Source organism: Haliaeetus leucocephalus, unplaced genomic scaffold (genome assembly GCF_000737465.1).
Source record: "Haliaeetus leucocephalus isolate CR32 unplaced genomic scaffold, Haliaeetus_leucocephalus-4.0 Scaffold339, whole genome shotgun sequence".
Taxonomy (NCBI): Eukaryota; Metazoa; Chordata; class Aves; order Accipitriformes; family Accipitridae; genus Haliaeetus; species Haliaeetus leucocephalus.
Genome location: NW_010972775.1, coordinates 12,526,859 through 12,547,937, shown reverse-complemented (window position 1 = coordinate 12,547,937; position 21,079 = coordinate 12,526,859). Strand labels below are relative to the sequence as shown.

The window sequence follows — 21,079 nt, the reverse complement described above, 5'->3', positions numbered from 1 at the left end:
TGTGTGGAGGAGGGGGGGGGGGGGGAAGACTGATGTATATTACTCACAGGTATCTAAATAGAGGTCTGTGGAATTAACGAAGAAATTAACTTTTTTTTTTTTTTCCAGATCTAGTATAACAAGATTCAGTGAAGGTGGATGGTTTTTTCACTCACTGCAATTTCAAGATCAGTTTAACATAATACAGAGAAATTATTACAAGTGAGAATGTACCAGCTATTTTTAATATAGGCCCCTGGAAAACTGCTTAACTGCCCACCCTCTTTCAAAACATTTCCCAGACTCAGCAGATCTTTCCCACGTTATTCATCATAATCTTCTTCCAGTATTTTGTTTTAGTGAACTTTGACTATGAATCTGTCAAGACAGCAACAAACTGCTGCTCCAGTTTCTGTCTTCACACTAAGAGGGCCACCAGTCTCTTCCAAGGAGGATGGAAAGTTGCAGGGTACAGGCACTTCCCAAGAGAGAAAGAAGGGTAGGATAAAGGTAGATGCACAATCCACAGGGAAGAATCATGGTGGGGAAAAAGAGCTGTAAACAACAGAATGAGCACTCACACCATGTATTTTACATTTAAATTAATATTTTAAACACCCAGAATAAATAGTCAAAGGCATTATTTGCTACTGTCCTACCTCCTTTCCCTATACATAGGAAAGAATGCTGTTGCAAAGAAGAAAGAAGGCCTAACAAGAGAAAAGCAGGATACTAGACATTATAGGCAAACATGGTGTTATGAAGGATTCTATTACATTTATGATGCTTTTCCCTCTTTTTTGGTTTTTTCCTTCTCCTTTGGAGCAGAAGATTGAAGTGACTGACTCTAACAGGCTTGCGAAAGAGAATATCTCTTCTGCTGCTGTCCTCAAAATTAATCTCTAATCTCTCAGTAGCGTTCTCCTCAGTTCTTGGGCAAGAAAAGAAAAGCACATCACCTTCCACAAAGGAGCTGGGTATTTCCTAGGACACCTGTGCCCTACATGAGTTGGGCTCAAAAAAGCTTTATCTCTTCTCTACCTTTATCAGAAGATTAGCAGTGTTATAAAAATAAATTTGATATATGTGTATATGTGCATTTATATATGTATATCATACTATATGTAAAACTATACATGTAGTAGGTAGTCCAAATTATTAGCTTCCTCCTCTCATAGTATTTTTTTTTAACACTATTAAGCCTTAGCCTTTGTGATATGAATCCCAGTTCTGGAAGCTGCTTTCTGCTTAGCTGAGTGAACCCACTGTTTTTATGGGTGTGTATTTTTGTTCTTCATTTCTTAAAACTGAGGTCTTGTATTGATCATTACTTTAACACTGCAGTAGTTTTAAGCTTACATGTGAACTCTGCAGATCCTCCAGAACATAAAAAGATAAAGAAGAGTAATTTAACATTTAAATGTTTTAGAACCACACCTTGAAGCAAGCTATCACAGGCATAACATGCTAGATATTGAAATCTGAAGTATATAAACCACAAGTAATTGCATTAATTGCTCCATGCAATATTGTTTTATTATTAAGTGGTGATCAAAGCTGGGGACAAGGAACACTGGCTTACAATGTGCAAAACCACTTTTCATAATAAATGGTTCTGAAAATAAAACAAACAAACAAAAAATACCCCGCACCAAACGACAATTGATTAATCTTTATCTTAAAGGATGTACCGTTTTAACCACTCATCAAGGATTTATCTCTATTCTTCAGCAGTGAAAGTATTTTCAGTAAAGCATGTGTACATCTATGCTATATACGTGGAGGAGGCTCTATAATGTTACTAAAACATACTTGGAACTTCTCATTTGATAAAATTAGACTCTCTCCAGCAGCACTCCTGTACGCTGATTAATCTTTATCGTAAGATGTTTTATACAGAACTTGCCAATTACAGAGTCTTGTTTCCAGTTGAGGGGAGGGGGAAAAAAAGAAAAAAATAAAAAAAGCAAACGAAGCAGAGAACAGAGTAAGTGAGAGGTATTTCCCATAAATGGGTAAAGATCACATTAAAAATGTAGGAAGAACTGACACACGGTATTGCCTTCTGTGTCAGTAGGAACTATTATTACACAATGTTCCTGTGATGACCCGAAAAAGGAAGATGACGTGAGGACACTGTTAAGATAAATTAGTTGCAGCAATTACCTCTAAGAAATACTTCCTTATCAGCTAAAGATTAAGTTAAAATAGGAGATCAAGTCAGTAGTCAAAAATCAATATGCAAGTTACCCAACTGTTTTAGAAAATTGCCTACTCTTATTAAGCTTTTCAATCATCTCTACAGCATACACAACTACAACTCTTAAACTCTGCTTCCAGTAATGGGGCAACTTCTGCTGATTGGAGTGATCTGTTTTGCTAGTGTATTTTAGAAGGCGTACCTTACATGATGGTTACAGGCAACATGGGTCAGGAACTCTCAATACAGTGAGCTCTGTAGTGCTGCTATTCAAGAAAAAGGGAAGAAAAGGGGGAAAAAAAGGAACTATGAACCCTCCCCCCAAAACATATGGCCAGATTTTAGCAAAAAGCACAAGTAGTATCAACATATAACGAGCTATTGTTTTTCAACTATTTACTTTCTTTCCTTTCAAACCTGCATCTTGAGGAAAAAAACCTTAGCTTTCCAGATTCTCTCCCATGCATTTCACAGCTCTCAAGTGAAATAAAATTTAAGACTTACAAGAAAAATGTTAATACAATTAATATTACTCCAGAACGACCTTCACTATCATTTTCCTACAGGTGACTTATCTATGTAAATTTCACCACATTAAGACCTCTTAGTAGTCAATGTTGGCAGGATCTCATATGCACACCAAAAAATGCTTAACTTTAAGTTTTTGGAAGATGTACTACAGTAACTACTAACTCCTAGTCCCGAAGTGGCCAACAAGGCTTTTGCTCAGTCTTTAAGCTGTAGAGGGTTATGCAAGATACCTCATTCTGGTTGTACTGATTTCTGAGCAGACAACAAAGTTCACTGTGTCTTTCGGTACTTCTAAAAGAACTTCAAGAAACAAAAAGCACATAGATTTGATTCAATTAGCTAGAAGAGATATACTCACCCTGGGATCACGATTAAAGGAAATACTTTAAACTATTTCCAATAAATAAGTCCTTTCATAACAGTTTCATGAGTGCTGAAATAATTATAACTGCTATTTGAAACAAAACTTACACAAGTATTTGCTCAGCTACAAACTGAAGAGAATGTGCTCGACCACAGTATTTCCAACTTCTGGAAGTATCTAAATGCCAAAATAACCCCACAGCCTTTTACAACAGGTGAGTTTTACCATAGTCGTTTTAGCATTAGCTATTTTTGATTCAGCAATAGCATTAGCACTCCAAAGCACCAATAATAGAAATTATTTAAGTGTACCTGCTCAAGATGCAAGGAACGCATCATGAAATTCACGATGGGTATTTTTAGCAAAAGTCTCCTTGTAGAATGAAACTTTTAACACAAAGTTAACTACAATTTAAGGTTTTGTATATGGCAGGTTACAAACAAAAAGAAGCAATCACCAAAGCACAGTATCAGATCAGGTCTCAGAAAAAAGAAAAATAACTACCTACTACTCTCCCCCCTTTAACTCGCATAAGTGTTTATAAGAGCCTCTTATTCAACATATTAAAATAATAAGACAACTAAGTTCTAACAGGGCAGCAATTGATGCACAACACCATGGCAAAGCCTTATCAAACTATTGTGAAGTTCTCCAAGATTATCCAAGTTTGGTCTGAATTATTTTCTATATAGAAAGTAAGCCTTCCTGTTTGGCAAGATCTCAAAACTTGCATGACTTTCAATGAACACAAATACAGCAGGTATAAAATACTGTATAGCTGACAATCACGAACTTGTTCATGTACAAAAAAGGATCCCAGTTTATTCCTTCTGCTCATTTGTAATACTGTATACTGTTGGAGGCTCTTAAGTTATAGAATATTTGTTACAAAACTAAAATTTAAGTTATCCCAAATATATCGCTCTCAAACCTGCAATACTGCATACCAACCCAGCAGTTCTGCTGACAATCTTTCTATAAAGCTGAGCCACTGAATCAAGAATCAGATTAAAAAATAATATTCCAAACTGTGACTTTTGTGGAAGGCTGATAATAGAGATTTCAATTACTGATTGCATAGACCTCAGTTTCAAATTCAGAAGTCATATCACTTTCTACAGCATCTCGTATTTAATCTTTCAAATCTTTACTTACACCATACGGCAGTTCAATATATGCAATAGTTTTTAAAGGAAAAGATCTTCCAATTTTATTTGTCCTTTATTTAAAAATAAATAGCTCTACATTCTTTCCCCACCACCTCCAATTTCCCAAAAAGCTTAGGTTTCCATTTGGGCAAAAGAAAATACGTGAAAAGTTTCAGCAAGCCTGAAAACAAGAAGATACAGTGGAAACAGCAGCAGGAGTACTCATGCTAGCACTGCCATAGACCAGTTCTATCTGTCTAGGTCACTTAGAACCAAAAAGATAAATTTCCAAACATTTCTAAGAGACATTCTGTACTACAAATGTCCTTTAGCTTGTCTATTCAAGGAAATGTCCACAGACAAGTTACTGCTTCTTACATGATTATACATACCGCACACACTCTTTTCATGATTTACAAGAGGATCTCTTATCTAAGAAACCCACTCCATTAGCCAAACACGTGCTATACCATGGGACTGAACTGTGATCCTGCCCAGCCAACTAACCCCTAACTGAGCACTGGGCTCCTGCACTTATGGCTGAAGGGCAGAAATTTCAAACAAACCTTTTCTTATTGCTTTTATACTCAATATGTCGAATAAAACCAAATAAAGCCAAACAACCAGGATGAATATGATATCCAATTCAGTTAATACATATCAAGTAGTTCAGAATTCATAAAACCTCTTGTGGGAGGAGATGCCATAAATAAAATGCATGCTAGCTCTCACTGCAAGTATTTCCAGCAGGGGCTTCAAAGCCTTAAGGCACTAAGAACCCTGCTCCAGGCAAAGTACCTGGACTTGTCGTTAGTACAAATTAACTGAATGATACTGAAAATGTGCATCCCAGAATGAGCTAAGTAACTAAGCCTCTGTGTATGGGGTGGGGAGTTATCTGAAAGACAGTTATGCCTACATTTCCCAAAGAAAATACCTAAAATTTTGTATTACCAGTACCAGTAGAGCACAACTCAGTTCCTCAAGGAAATATTTATCATTTGACAAAAGTCTCCAGAACTTCAGCTAACGCTAGGTAAGTAAGTGGATGGGAGGAAAAAAGAAAAAGGTAGTCAGTTTGATGCCACATATTTGCTAATGTTTGTTTTAAACTCTTGGCTCCAGCAAACCCCAGACATTTAATTTACTTGCTTTCCTTGCAAGGAAAATTACATACCTCTATAATTACTGTTTGGGATTTTTTGTTTTGTTTTTTTTAAGGGGGGGGGGGGAGAAAGCATTTAGCCAGCTAGTATTACAAACTATATTTAAAAGACTCTCTGCTGAAGAATAACAGTGCTGTCTGTCCAGAGAATACACAACACACACAAAAAGCCTACAAAATTTGTTCCTGATTCAATAACTAGAATACCAGTCAACCTTATCAACTTTAAGTAACTTCTACAGGAAGTATGGATATGTGCAATAGCTAAAAGACAAAAAGGCCCAAATATTATCACAGTGCCAAATAATATTTATACAGAGTGCTTTAATGTCTCACTGTGAATTATGTCACTCTAAATGAGAAGGACTGTGCATTTATCTTGTTTAATCCACTCCAAATGAAAACTTTTGCAAGGATATTTTACCTGCTGTCCACATCGGGATTATTTCAGTATTATTCTGAAACAACTACCAGCCTCATCTACAAGAAGAAGTTGCTTCCTTTATTTTTTCCCAAACCCACTGGGGCACCTCTTGTCACAGAAACTGACCGGCTCAGACACAGGCAGACCCATCGTGCATGAAAGGTGTCTCTGCTATGTTGAGGATCCTGTTCTGAGCAGAACGGTTCACCTGGCTTCACTTGACTCATAAGAAACCAAACAGCTCTAGTTTTCTGGGTTTAAAGACTTCTCTAGTGAAAATACTGCTACAGTCCTGAAAATACATTGCTCAACAGCAAAAAAAATTACTGGTTTTCTTTTATATAAAAAATGTTGAGGAAGCAAGGAAGGAAAAAGAGCAGTCAGAGAAAGCCTTCTGTCAGTTCTCCTGCACACTGTATTCAGAATCAGACCTCAAATGAGCCAGCAAGCAAAGATACGAATCTTCCTATCAATGGCTCCCTTAGTGCCGAAAACAAACCTTCAACAATCCTATTCTTTATTAAACAGTTCAGGAGATTTGCTCCAAACAGTTTTCGCAGCAATCCAGGTCTCTAACAGAGTAGCTATTGTTTCATCAAGTTCTTCTCTGATGTAACACAGTCACCACAAAACTCACCAAATCCACGTGCAGTTTTGGATGCAAATACTTGGGATTTGTCAAAAGGGACTTCTACAGAGCTCTCAAACTTGACAAAAATGATTCCAATGTGCTATTTGGAGAACAGGCTGCTTCTGTGAGAATTTTTTCCACCATACAATCACAAAGCATAAAATTAAGCTGTTTGGGGATTATTTTTTTTTTTCAGATTCATTTAATTCAGAAGACCATAAATTCATATACAGAATTTAACATTCTGAAGTAATTATTTTTAATCCTGATGCACCAGAATAAAACGCACAGACCTAATATTTTGGGGACATTTTTATTACATTCAAAATCAATCCACTTTACCCACATTATTGGTAAAGTTATCTTCTAACTGCAATACACAGGCCTTTCAGTGGGAAATTCACAGCAAATCCAGCATATTTTTAACTAAATTTTTAAAAATTGCTGGTTTAACACCCATGTGAAGGTGCATGCCGTTCTGCAGTTAGACCAGTCATAAAATTACTCCTCCTTTTTAGAAAGTATTAAATCTTAAAATGCATACACCATCCATGCAAGGCATTAAAAATATATAAAATATACCTAGAAAATGTTTCACAACGGATTCTATAGTATGAGGTATCTCAGATCACAATGGAATAAACCATCAGTTGATTTCAGAAGACAAGTGCACACTGGTTTAATTCCAAAATAGCTTTCTCTCAGCTGAGATAACAATGAACACCTTCAGAGTTAAATATCCAATTATAACAGATATGGTAATTAAATAAACTTGCCAAAACCAGAGACTCTATAAGACTGTGTCAGCACAGCAGATGGCACACTGTTCCTGAACATGCCTTCAGAAAAGCAGAGTATCCGGGGCAGGGGGAAGAAGGAGAAGCGTAGTTTGATTTTTATTTCCTAACTTCCATCAACAGAATTTGGAATTTTGGTGTGAAAAAGAAAACACAGCAGAAGGTAAACCAGTTTTACTGCTGTAAACTGGAGCAAGTAAATTGATTTAAAAATAGTTTACATTTGCAATCCTCCTGACTACTGAAATACCAAGCTAAAAAATTTTAGCCCTTCTAAAGAATCTATAAATGACTTTCTATGAGATCCCAGACCAATTACATTTTCAATGCATTCCATAAAGTATTTCAAAACATATACCAAAGCTATGATCTAGAAGCAATAAACCACTGAGTTTTCAAAGGAGATTAAAATAATTCTTCACCCTCTAAAATTTACAACTATGGACAAAAGAAAATTATAAAAAGGGAGCACATGGTAGTAGCTGCAAGGAAAATACAGCTACAGCTTTTCAGCCAGCATTTTTAACTCTAATACCCACTTTGTTCAAATGAGAGATTTAAAAAAAAAAAATACACGGCAAAAGTACATAGGCATGTTTTCAAACCTGTCATACAGTACCTGCTTCTTTCTGATAGGGTCCCTCACTCAAAACCCATTTTTAATTATGTTGAGTCACCCATATAAACCAATCCCAAAACTCTTACATTTTTAAACACACGGCCTACTTTTCCTTCCTTATCTACACTGATACAATTGTATGGTCTGCATCCTGTTCACTTCTCTCAACACCAACAATTTACCTGCAGTCTGCAGTCGTTCCCATCTTACCACTGATGCAGACTGCAAGCCTATACACTCTATTAAATAAGATCAGCAGGAACATAGAGTCAGCATACCCACTCACCAACACGCAACAGAAATGATACCAAGCCTTTTTAAGTGGGTCAGATAATTTCTTTGAGTATCAAGGATGGCCACTCTCCCTGGTCCTTTCTGCAGGGACCAATGGGACACACTGTGCATGGCTGCTAAAACCTCTGCGCTTCCTGGCTCACCGGATTTAATCCCCATGAAAGAATTAGTTTGGTTCATACCCCACATTTCTGGCAAGTGCTGGGCTTACCTTGCACATGCCACATCGGGTGCGTGAACAGACAATGCTATAAACTCTGGGTTTATTTTTGGAAGGAATGAGGCTTGGGGCACGCTTTCAGAGGTAAAACAATTCACATAGCCTGGATCTGTTGGCTGTCCTCCCCAAGCAACTTCCAGTCCTTTCCCCATCACATAGGGAATACAAATCACAGATGCGAGAAGGGAGTTAGTGGTGGCCACCTCTAGAAATAAAGCAGTAGGAAAGGGCTCCTGCAACCAGCCAAATAATTAATCCTACCCACGATTTGCTTCTGATTTGTTCCCAGACAAAAAAAGCTCAGCTCTGGCAGCCGCTATTCATAGACAGCATACAAGCTACAACTTCACTGCACCTAGTGCAGAGGATGTATTTCAGCTTTATTTGGGCTGCAGATTTTAGGTCCTCCCTTTCTGGTTCATGAAGTGCATGAACATCTGATTAATGCATTATGTGCTGAAGCACATTACAACTACAAAAGCAAGCTGGAAGGGTGGATGTTGTTGGTCTTGCTCTACCACTTTCTTAGCCTGTTCCATTTACAGATCTGACTTATTTTTAATGTTGTACAAAGAAAGGTACTTCTCTATCATCACAGCAAAGATTTTGGTGCCTGCTGACTTAAGTAGGCTATTATTAACTCACTAGAGCAATGGAAACATGTTATCACTAAGGGATTTTTGACATAGCTAGCCTCAGACAACCCTTTGAATATCTAAAAAAATTAAATAACAAAACCAAAAAAACACCACACACAAAAAAAAAAACACCAAAAAAACAAACCACAAAATCCAGGAAGCCTTAAGCCCGCATTTAAATTATTACAGATCAATAATGTTTCTCTAAATAGCATGGGTGAGAGGGAAGAGCAACAGAACATACTAGTGGGCATGTGAAATAGGTGACAGCACCAGACCAGTGCTAAGGATGATGAAATTTCACATAACTTATCTTTAGACACAGTATCAGAGAAAACCAGTTTCTTTTTATAATCAAAACTACTAACATTAGAAAACAGGCCCATCAGCAACCATGCAATCAAAGAACTACCTGGAACAAATTTGGAATTTAGTTCACTAACAGTGAGTACCACAAAAAAAAAAAAAAAAAAAATCACTTTGTATAAGTTACACAAGTCATCTCAGAGCAGAAAATTAGTATGAGGCTGGTTCCAGGGTAGTATTAAAATATCAGCATTGGACCTGATATCTGAGGGAGACATAGTTAGTTATACACGTATGACATGAGTTAGTCATACAATCCCTGAACTGCCTTCACTTCCTTGGTAAGGGGAGTATGTGCATTATTCATGGACAGGATTGTGGAGGTGTGATGGGGTACACTGTCTTAACTGCTATTCTCTATGTTCTCCCTGCCTGTACACACATACACACCAATGTGCCAGTATTTGCTAGCTACAGTAGGGGAAGTGAACATTTTGGTCACCTCTCTACAGTGACCAGAGTTCTTGGGAGATTAGAATAGGATGGAGAAAGTAGAATGAGATGGGAGAAAAACAAGCCAAAACAAGAATTCGCTATAGTATAGTTCATTTACTGTAGAATTACAAAGACTAAGCATTTATAAAATTCAGCTCACTAACAAAGAGCTACTGGATTCAGTTACAACTTCACTGCCTGTCAAGACAGAGAGCTAGCTCTCCTAACAGAAGCTAGCTAGGTCCACAGTTGCTCAAGAGTGCACACTGACTACAGCCCATCTCGGGGCATGAGTAGCCTGACAGCATTCTAGAGACATCCACGTACCTAAACTCTTATCAGGAAATAAAATTCCCTGCTAAAACTATTTAAGTAGTTTCTGTTTACTCTGGAAAAGTACAAAGAAGAAACTTAGCTGGGTTTATTTAGGCAAATGTGAAAGCAGCTAATTACTGTCTGAAATAATATATATTTAGGCACTTCTAAAAATTTCCACCCTCTGTTTTTGAGAGGAACAAACCGTTGTTTGAGCTACTGTGTCTTATTTTGCTGCTTTCTCATGAGGCTGGTCTTAGATAAAAATTGAGCTATCCATCACAACCTCACACTGACTGCTGAAATATTCTTTTACACTGCTTTTTCCATTAGCATTCAATCATTTTATTATTAGCAGGTTTTGAAAGTCTCAACTACACTCTTATATCCCTCTTCATTAATGTTTCTTTTAAATATTATAGCTGGAGCTGTAAAACCTACACAATGCAATGTATTGTGAGAGAGCTTAAAAGTCATTCATTTTAACTCCAAGTCAATACTCAGGCTCCTAAAATGTACCATTTTACTGCACCATTTAGCAAAAGCACTACAAAGCTTCCTATCATACCGTCCTTCACAGTCACACAGCATTGCTAATTAAGAGACCAGCACAGAGATCCTAATGCCTAATTACTGATTTAAACCTAGGTCTGGCTAGCTCTAATGCAGAGGGAAACAGAAGAATGTCTTTTGGTGTTTCTCTTACGCTAGTCTTACAGGGTTGCCTCAGCAAGCTTGAGTCCCTAGGCTGAGTATTCAGATCTCAAATCAAAAGCACAAAACTCTTATGAAACACTTGCATGGACTTGAAATACTCTGATTCATCAAGTTGGACACTATCAACTAAAAAGTGGAATAATCTGTGGGGACAAAAACTCCCTTTTTGGTCTAGCAGGGAAAGCTAAATATCTTTTATAAAAGGAAGATGAACTCAAGAAAAAAAAATTTGAATCACAAAAAAAGAGATCCATTCCAAATGACTGTTCACTAACTGAAAGTATAATGAAGCAATGCAAGTAGTTCCCTAGGATATGCAATTTACTGTCTCAATCTTATCTCTTAATTTTTGTTTATTGCACAGTGATACAGGTATCCTCTACTCAAGCAGGTCGAAGAAACTACAGTTTTTCACTTCTCCCACCAAATGTTGATGCAGAATTGCAGGTTACCTGCAGAACTGAACTACATGCAACACATCTGTGTTAAATACCACAAGCCTAAACAATCACTCAGAAATTAAATACATGGGTTTTAGAAATAAAGTAACATTTTTCATCCCCCAGGATGGGGGGAACAACTAAATAAACGATATTGAGAGATCACAACACTGCTTGCACTTCATAAATGTTTTCTGTTTATTATCATTTCTTCCAGCGTACTCAATTCCAGTAAAACTCACCAATGCTGAGTGGTATGTGGCACAAAGGCCTGCCTAAGCTGTACTTAGGACTTATACCTCGGGCTCCTCTCTGGCCTACTGGGGGAAAGGGATGAAAATGGACTATCATTCTAGAGAAACAAAAGACAACAGTGTAAGGAAGTGGAGGTCCTGGCAACAGCAAAGCCAAGATACATAGGGGAAATACTTGCTTTAACAGATACAGTGCTTCAAATTGTACAGTGAGGGTGCAGAGAAGACAAGCTGAGTTACTACTCTGCCCTCCCACCCGCTCTCCTGCTACTTCCCTCCCGCCAGTAGTTGTGCACTACTCCTCTGGGGAGTTGACTTTGCTCCCTAAACCAGCACATTTCCAGGAAAAACAGAGCAGGTAGCTTTGATGTCAGAATGAACCGATTCAGATGCAACCTGGGCAGAAAACTAAGGCACAGGAAAGGACCACATGACCATGATCAGCGTGGGAGCAAGTGAAGTAGGACACCCCCTTTGGTAGCAGTAAGATAGTGGGTTAGCAAAACAGCTGAGCTGATCTAAGCATACTGTCAAGGTACATCAAAATAATCCCCCAAAGCACACTTACTCCAGGCATCCAGGAAAAGACTACAGATCTGTCACACACAAAGACATTCTTTTTAAGCACCTGTACCCTGATGTGCAGGAAGGAAAAGAACCTAAGTCGGTATTTACCTCTCAGAGAGCTGCCAACGAAGCAAGAACGTATTGCCTAAGGTCACATTTTAGGTGAGCAGATACCCTGGGTTTCAGAATAGCATCCACTCTCACCTAGCACTGAAGATGGTTTTTTTCCTAATTCATGGTATAATTAACACCCAACTAACTCCTAATAGATTAATTACAAAAGATTTTTCTTGTCCTACATGCAAGATCTTTACATTTGTCAGAAAAACCCTGAAAAATCTAGTAATGACACCCAGGAGGATAGTCAAAAAGACTAACCTTATCTTAGCAGTGCTAATTTTTCTACATCCCCTCTGCAGAGAGAAAAGAGCTGCTCTGGATCCCCCTCAGTCTCCACTGAGCAAGCCTAGGGACTCACTGCCTAATTAGCTTTTGCTAATAATCCTCCCCCTCTCTGCAAAGCCTACCTGTATTCTGCAGATTGTCTACATGCATGTGACCAGAAAACATTTTTCTACAACCTGAAAACAGGATTTTTCTGAAGGCAGAAAAGCTTCAGTCTTGCATGTTTTCTATACCAGGAAGAAACTGCAGCCTGAAGTTTACTGCATCTTGTTGTCCAGCGAAGTACTGTGATTATACTAGTAGCAAATATCTCTCTCATGGGCTACAAAACACCAAGCACAACCAGATGATGCATTCAAACAATGATTTGTTTGTTAGGAGCCTTCATCACTGCAGAACGTTCACCTGTAACACTAACTGGCAGCCCAAACCAGGACAAGGATGAGTGTTTTCTGCCCTCTTTCCCTATATAAGCAACATAAAAAGACCACACAGTTTCACTAATGGATTTGAAACAATTACAGAGAATTTTACAGTGAAGAGTCCCCAAGTTCTACATACAGAGATAGGATTTCTATGGAAAACTGCATGCATACAAACCATGTTTTTTCTACAGCTGAAAACTTAAAAAGGATTTTTCTGGGTAGGATTTTTATAGAAGAAACCAAGAATAAGACAGACCAATTGCTTAATGAGGCAAAGGCATAAATCCTCATCAAGAACATTTCTGAAGTTGGCACAAATTAAAAGGACAAAGGTTAGTTAAGGGGATATTTCTGCTTTTCAATGCTTCTGGCTGCAAAGCCAGTTAATGCCAGTTTAAGAGGTTAACGTCCATCCCAACCTCCACATCTTTCCTTAGTGCCCCTCACACAGGCCAAGGTAAATGCTCGCAGGGCTGCCCCGTGCGCTAGCTTGTAGCATAACCCCATGAACATTTTCAGCAGCACAGTTAAGGAGTCAGCAAACTACAGCTTGTGAAATCAGGAGGAGTGAGCCTCTTCCAACTAGTTCTGCATCCAGAGGCACTGCAACACCAGATGATGCCAAGTTCCTAGAAAGTTGTCTAGGATACTTGTCAGCTATGGTATCAGTGATTCATTACTCCCTCCCTAGTGTGAGATTACTACCACGAGCAGGAATTCCTTCAAAATCAATCACTCTGAAACTTTTTGGCCAGAAGATCATCCTCAGCCATACACTGTTTTAACACCTTCAGCTGAAGTTTTATTAAATTTACAGTTTAACAGAATTCTGCAAACTACAGTTTAGACAGTACTCTAGCCAGGGAACACAGGAGAAACTGGTAAGACTTTGACATTTAAAACATCATTAACTGCACCTACTCGTGTAGATTAACTGATTTTTATAATTGAAGAGAAAGTTGATTAACAGTTCTGTAATTACACAACCGGTATTTTTAGGCTCCAATCATGTGTCACTTAAGCACATGCATAATTTAACCTATTCAGGTGACTGAAGTTATGCCTGACTAAATACTTGCACGACCACAGCAGCCACAGGGACAGGCTTTGAAAGGAAGCTGAGCTTCTTCAGACTGGCTCTAGCCACAAACTAGTATACCGCATTAAGCTTACTACACAAAGCCAATATACATGCAATTTTAACTATGCTGTACATCAGCATGGCCGTCTTTGAACCTGGCCACATGGCTGCTGTGCTGAGCTCTATCAGATACATTAGTAGAATGTAGCTTCGCTCTCTCCTACCCCAAAAGAACAGGTTCAGCTTCTTGAGAGAGTTACACAGGAGTGGGAATAGCACTACAAAGCAAATAAGCAGCATGTTAAGAACATGGAGGAAAAAAAATAATCCAGCAATATTTTGTTCCACAAGACAAGTTACCAGCAGTGGATCATTTGCCAATAGAAATAACTTGATGGGAGGGGTCAAACTCATATTGATGCAGCTCAATTCACAGACAGACTACAGCACAGCGTATCTGGTAAAAAAGTTATCTTACATCTGGTAGCACACATTCAGAAAAGAAGGTCAAGAAAAACATCCTCTGTAAACAAGAATTTAGATACAAAAGTATTCAAGCATAGCTACTACGTGCCTGCAGTACAATTGGACAAGGTCTGCAATGCAATTTGGTTTATACTTTGAAGAGGCTACAGAACCTGGCTTGTGATGGCGCAGCTCCATCCATGCCTGCACACAAGGCTGTAAGACTTTGAAAACACTCATGTAGAGTGGGTGATACACAGGGTAACCAAACACTTACTTATATGATGGCACAAGTCAACTCTCCAGCACCTCAGAGCAAGCTTCCAAACCAGCTTTATAGCTCATGTCAAGTTCGGAGTGCCACAATCCCATTTTCCTAAGCCTCTGCACATGATCCCACCCTATCTCATACCAGCACCGGCACTTATGCAATCACATGGAGAGCCAATTCAGGGAAATGGCCAACAAAATAATTAATCCTGGGGGGGGGGGAGAGAGATGATTAGATATTTATTCAATTCAGATCCCCACAACTGTGACTGAGCACAGAGGGGAGCACAAAGGGATCAGTGGAAGGGTGACAGCCATGGCTTAGATGAGTTTAGACTGGATTACAAACACACCTTTAAGAAGAGTTTTGGCAGATTTGGGAGCAGCAAGTAAAGATGCTATGGACTTGAACATCAACCCTGCCCCGTATTTGAGATTACTACCCTGCAAGACACACATATCCACACCTCAAGCACTCCAGGTCAGTCTTGGGAATTATATTGTTAATGAAGTGAGTAATAGTGGGAAGACCTGAGCTGCTAAGTAATACTAGTTCTAAAAGTGCCCCGAGTCTAGAAACTTTTAGGCAATAAGTCCTTGTGAAATACAGCATTCCTAACAGAGCAACTTGAAATTCATTTGCAGAAGGCATAAATGTAAATCTCTTTATTTATTAAATTCAAATTTTAAATTTTAAAAGTCAAGTTTGTCAAGTCCGCATTTCACAAAAACTGATTATCACTTCGCAGTATTAGGAGGAGAAAAACTTAGCAGGTATTAGGATAAGCAGCATCAGCCAGGGCCATCTTGCAAAAGTCCACCAGCACAAGTCAGCAGACTACAAAGTGAAAACATCTGAAAACATGGTTTCTCTTTGCCTTTTAGCAAAGGTGACAAGAATCAAATAGGTAAGATTAAGAAAGTAAGTACCTCCCTGGGAAGAGGTAAGTGGGAACAATGCACGGAACAAAGGCTGGTATTCAATTGCAATAACCATTGTGTTAAGACTGACTGAGCTGTAACAGACACCTTCCCAGGCTTTGAAGATTACAGAGTTATATTATGGTGAAAGACTGAACACCTAGATTGAATTAATTTAGAGCTGTCACTGAGAAAGTACTCTCAAGCAGGAACGCATTAGTGTATGACAGCAAAAATATACTCCAGTTATCACCCAAAAGGTTGTCAGTAAAAAATAAAAGCAAAAAACAAAAATCAGCAAACCAGAACTTAAGAGAAATATGCCAATTCTCAGAACCTGCAGCTTCTTTTTTTTTTAAATTTCATTTGATTAGTAGTAAACGATACTACTAATAGCAGAATCCAATAGCATTGGGAGTCATCCACACTGGGCTTTGGGATCCATGACTTACAAAGCAAAAAGCCTGACCAGGCTGCTACAGACCGTGAAATAGCTCCAAAGCTCTCCAGCTCAGAAAGAGGCCTCCCCAAATTATTGCTATTACAACCATTAGCAGTAAGTCTAGACATTTATAAGATTCACACGTGCATAATTTTCAGATGTATACAAACTAATACGCACACATCTACCTATACTCTTTGAAACTGGACATTAGCCAGTTGCATGCTCTTTGCAAAACACATGATGTGCCTTTAAACAAAATAAGCACTTCGTGTTGGACTGTATCCAACTGTAAACTAGCGATCTCCATGGACAGGTTGAAGATGAAGTACCAATAAAGCTTCATAGCTTTACAATAGCTGTTTCTGGAGTTGGATCATCTTCTGAAAACATTAGTTGTCAAACTACACACAACTGAGTACCAACTTTATTACTGAATCAGCCTGCAAAATTCCAATTTTGCAGCTGTAGAAAATCAACAGATATACTAGCACACATATCACATGCCATCCTCCTTCAGCTGAAGTCAAATGAAGTAACGATGGGTTGGGATACACCAACTCGGCAACTGCACATTTGCTATACACGGAGAGTTCAAACATTTCAGAAAATCCAACAATAGATAATAGAAAAGCTAAAACAGCTTGAGTTAGAATGAGTTTGTAAGAGTCTTTCGGAAAAAATTATATTGCTCTCAATAACATAAGTATTAAATAATCCATAACTTTGATGCAACTTTTAGGATTTTAAAAAAAAACAAAAACCACACAACAGAAATTCCCAGAATTAAGGTTTAATCCAAGCCTACCACCTCTGTAATATATGAACTTTAATTTAGTTAAGGGGAAAAAAAATCCGTAACTTACAAACCAAGTGCAATCCGCTCTAATGTGCTGTCAGTTTGTTACCATACTTTAAACTCTCCTTGGCAATCAACCACCACATTTACCTTACAGACTATTCCTGCAACACCCTCATACCATAGGTTGTCAAACCATTTTCCACAGTTTAATATTCTAGTCTTTTCATAAGGCAGCTTTTTGGAACTATCAGAACCACAATCAACAACACAGTTACTTTTCTCCCTGTATTTCCCATATGTTTAGAATACTTTTCGCCCAACTCTTGGGAAGGAAAAATGATACAGTTAAGGGTAACAATGTTATTTATCCCAGTTTCTCTCCTGGTTTTTTGTGTTTCATTATCCCATCATAAGTCCACTGGCTTCTCCTTCTTGGAAAGGACAGAGGGGTAAGAAATTTCCTCTACTCACCTAACAGCAATTAGACAACCTGCACTGTCCGTGATTCCGTGCAAGAATTATAGTGGCTGGGGATAAAAACAAGCTCAAGTTGCACTGTGGTTCCAGCAAACCTGGTAGTTAAAGAAAGTGGCTTACGCCCCTGCTTTAAAATGGCTCACATGCACTTTACATGCTAAGCAAAATATAGGTGTAAAGAAGGCTGAAAAAACCTCACCACTCCTCAAAAAAAACCAGCATTCCCTCTGTCAGTGCAAGAGCTGCGATGGAGACTGGTCTCCAAAACACTGCTGCTCGGGTTTGTGGTCCCATCCAGTTAGATGCAATGGTTCAGCATGCCAGGTGATGCTGGTTTAATGACTGGCTGCTACCAAAAAGACAAGTCACCTCCTGCACATCCTACCTCCTCTCTTGCACTGCAGCACTGATGCCCAGCTAATCCTGTGCTGGGCCAGGTCAGGAAGCGAAGCTTGCCAATACAAAGGTTTGGGGGTTTACTTTTTCTGTTCTTCTGTTAGATCAGCTTTCTTTTACTTGAAATACAAAACCATCTGCAATTCAAGTAAAAAAAAAAAAATCTAAGCTTAAAGTAATAAAAATAACAGAAACCAAGGATTAGGTAGATCATTTTCAGTATAGGTTGTATCACGATATATTAACATGACACCATTACCTGTACATTCTCATTATATGAGCAGAAGAGATGGGATTAAATCAAATGAAGGACAGTAACAAGATTGCAGGGAATACAGTAGAGGAGGAAGAAGGTTTCAGGCCAGGGGACATGACGAAAGCATAGAACAAGCTTCATTCAAGTTTTACCATAGGTCAAGTCAGTATCACTGACTATTTTTTGTAGAAATAATGAAGCATATAGACTCATTTGTCAGAGGCTACCACTACTTGTCAGTATCAGAGGCAAGAAGTGACACTATCTTTAATAATCCTACAAGTATCTTAACCAAAGACACAGAGTGAGATTATTCAGTAATTTATCTGCTGAAAAGCCAGCTGCTGGAATTTCAACCAGTGAAGCTAAAATGCACCAAGACTGAATTATTCACATTAGAATCAAGAAACATGACCTCAAAGACAAAACTTCAATTCTGGAAAACACACACATCGATTTTACTGTCAGTTTGCCTTTAAAAAAGTGGGACAAAAAAACAGAACTAATGTTACTTGTTTCAGCAAATTAATGTGGCACGCAAATACTGCTGCCAAAGTAGACACGGTTAAAGGAAATGAGGGATTCCAAAAGAAATAAGTATCTGTTAAAAAAAAAAAAAAAAGAGACAAAGATACATTTTTCAGGTTAAGTATATTAGCATGAGAAGTATAATTTCATTGTCTTGATTTTTCAAAGCATAAGCCACAATTTCAAAATCCAATCTCAAGTCTTTAAAGACCGGAACTTCAAATTTGGGCTCATTTCAAACAACACGCTGACAGCATCAGAAGTTTAGTAAAAGTGCTACTGCTAGTATAGCTACGTATTAAACTCCTAATTAGGCTAATCGGGGTCCTTCCGGGAAAGAAAATTAAACTTACTATGCAAAATCCTGTCAAGCACCCAAATTTTAGACTATAAAAGCATCTCCATCCCTTCACATGCACTTTTTGACAAGTCCTCTTAGAGATTTATTTGCAACGTTACTGGTGTAAAATCGACAAACCAGTATGGCCAAACCCTATTGTGCCAGCATCAATTATTTGCGTTCAAAATTATATTTTTTTTTAGAAAACACTCATCTGTCACAACTGTCCACAAGGAGTGAACAGTTAATAGAAATGCACCTCATGAAGGGACACGAAAGAGAAGCAGGAAAAGTTTGGGTGTTGGTGCAAAGCTTTCAGGAAAGGGAAGCACAGCAAGTGGTAAAGATAACTATGAGAGAGGAGTTTGGATGCTGCAGTCTATCACCAGCAAAGCAGAGAAAGCAGGGCTGATGCGATAAGAGAAAAAGGTAAGGCAGCAAGGCTAGAGTCACGCAGAGCCTCAAGGGACAAGAAAAGAAATGAAAGTTTACACAAACACAATAGAGTTGGGTTTTGGTTTTTGGTTTTTTTTTTTTACAAACACAATAGAGTACCTCTCCAAGATAATCCACCTGGGGAGGTAGATGATCTGATAGAGTATCTTTAAATATAAGTGAGATAACTGCTAAATGCAAGGTGATGTTTCAAGATGCCTTTGTATGACAGGTGAAAGTTACCCTCCTGCTCCTGAGCTCAAGCAAGCAAAAAAAAAAAAAAAAAAAATCAAAGTAAAACATCAGGAAACTAAGGTACAAACAATCCAAAACCAGCCTAAACAGTTCCACATGCACAAAGGTTTTTCCCCCCACTTTAAACAGCAAAGTCAAGAATGGCCTCATACCAGAAGGTATGAAGGATGATCTAGCAGACACTTATCTCATCCACACAGACACTTTAAAAAAAAAAAAAAGACTGAACTCCCGGAATTGCCACACTGAACAACTCACTTTTAAGAATAATGCCTGATTTAATGTTGGACACTGTCCAGCAATTATTCAAAATTGCTATATACTTATGGAGCAGCAGGGAAATTTTTAGCAAAATGAACTTGCATAAGATGTCCTATATTCAACTCAGGCCAAACACCTGTTAAACAGTGGTTTCAAAATATTCAATAAACACATGGAAAGTATAAAACATTGCAAACGTGTTACACTGCCAGAAAAACTGCTGAGCCACGATCAGTTTACAAATCTAAAATGGTTAAAACCAATGTGTACATTTCTGGGCTATGTCAGCACCAACAAAACACCAGAACTAAACTTAAAAAAAAAAAAAACAACTCCAAAAAAACCCACCCCACAAAACTAAAAAAAAAACCACCACTTTGGTTGAGAAGAGCAAGTACCACACGAGTGGGAGATGCCAAGTACTCTTTCAAGTCAGAACGGATGGTTGCACTTTCAGCTTCCTAGAAGAGTGCTGGATTTGCAGATTCTAGAAAAAGACAGCCCACATTTATTTCTACGCAGTTCACAGATGTAGTCAGAAATAGAAGATTCACGGGTATGAAGCCCTGTGGTTTTGAAGAACATACTGTGAAATAAAACACCTTTATTTAAAATGAAATAAAGCATCTGACTAGAAGTTCAAGCAGACTGTAGAAATCCACAGATTTACACTCCACGCTTAGATTTTCAAAATCATTTGAAAGCACTTGGTGTGACAGCTCACTCTCAATTCTGTAAATACCAGTTAAGGACCGATTAGCAGCCAGGAGAAGAAAGAGCTGGAACTAAAGCTGCGTTTTCTTTGTAGAAGCTCACACGCCTCTTCGTAAGGGTCTGTACGCTCCCTTGTATACGACAACGTGCAGAAATAGTAAAAACGAAATAGGTTGAAAGATTAGGAGGGAAGAACAGCTGCATCCCAGAGAACTACGCGGTCCACCGCATAAATGCTGGTACCAGACACAACCACAATGAAGGATTAGGGCAGTAGTCCAAGAGCACAGACTGAAAGGTCGCGTTTCCACGCAGCGGAGTCCCCTCCGCCGCAGGGCCGGCTCCCCCGAGCGCTGCTCGGAGGAGCGGAGGGGTGCGAAGGGCAGCGGCCGCCCCTCGCCGCGGGGCCGGCGGCAGCAGGGCGGCGTCGGCCGGCCCCGCGGGCACCACGCGAGGAGAAACCGCTCCAGAAACGCCGGGCGGCGGCGGGAGCCTCGCCCCG

At 38.8% G+C, this 21,079-nt stretch overlaps 1 protein-coding gene across 1 annotated transcript in view; it reads right to left on the bottom strand.

Annotated features, from left to right (window-relative positions):
* TRPM7 (transient receptor potential cation channel, subfamily M, member 7) overlaps positions 1 to 21,079 on the bottom strand; it is a 60,771-nt gene that overhangs the window by 38,801 nt on the left and 891 nt on the right. The window lies entirely within an intron of this gene.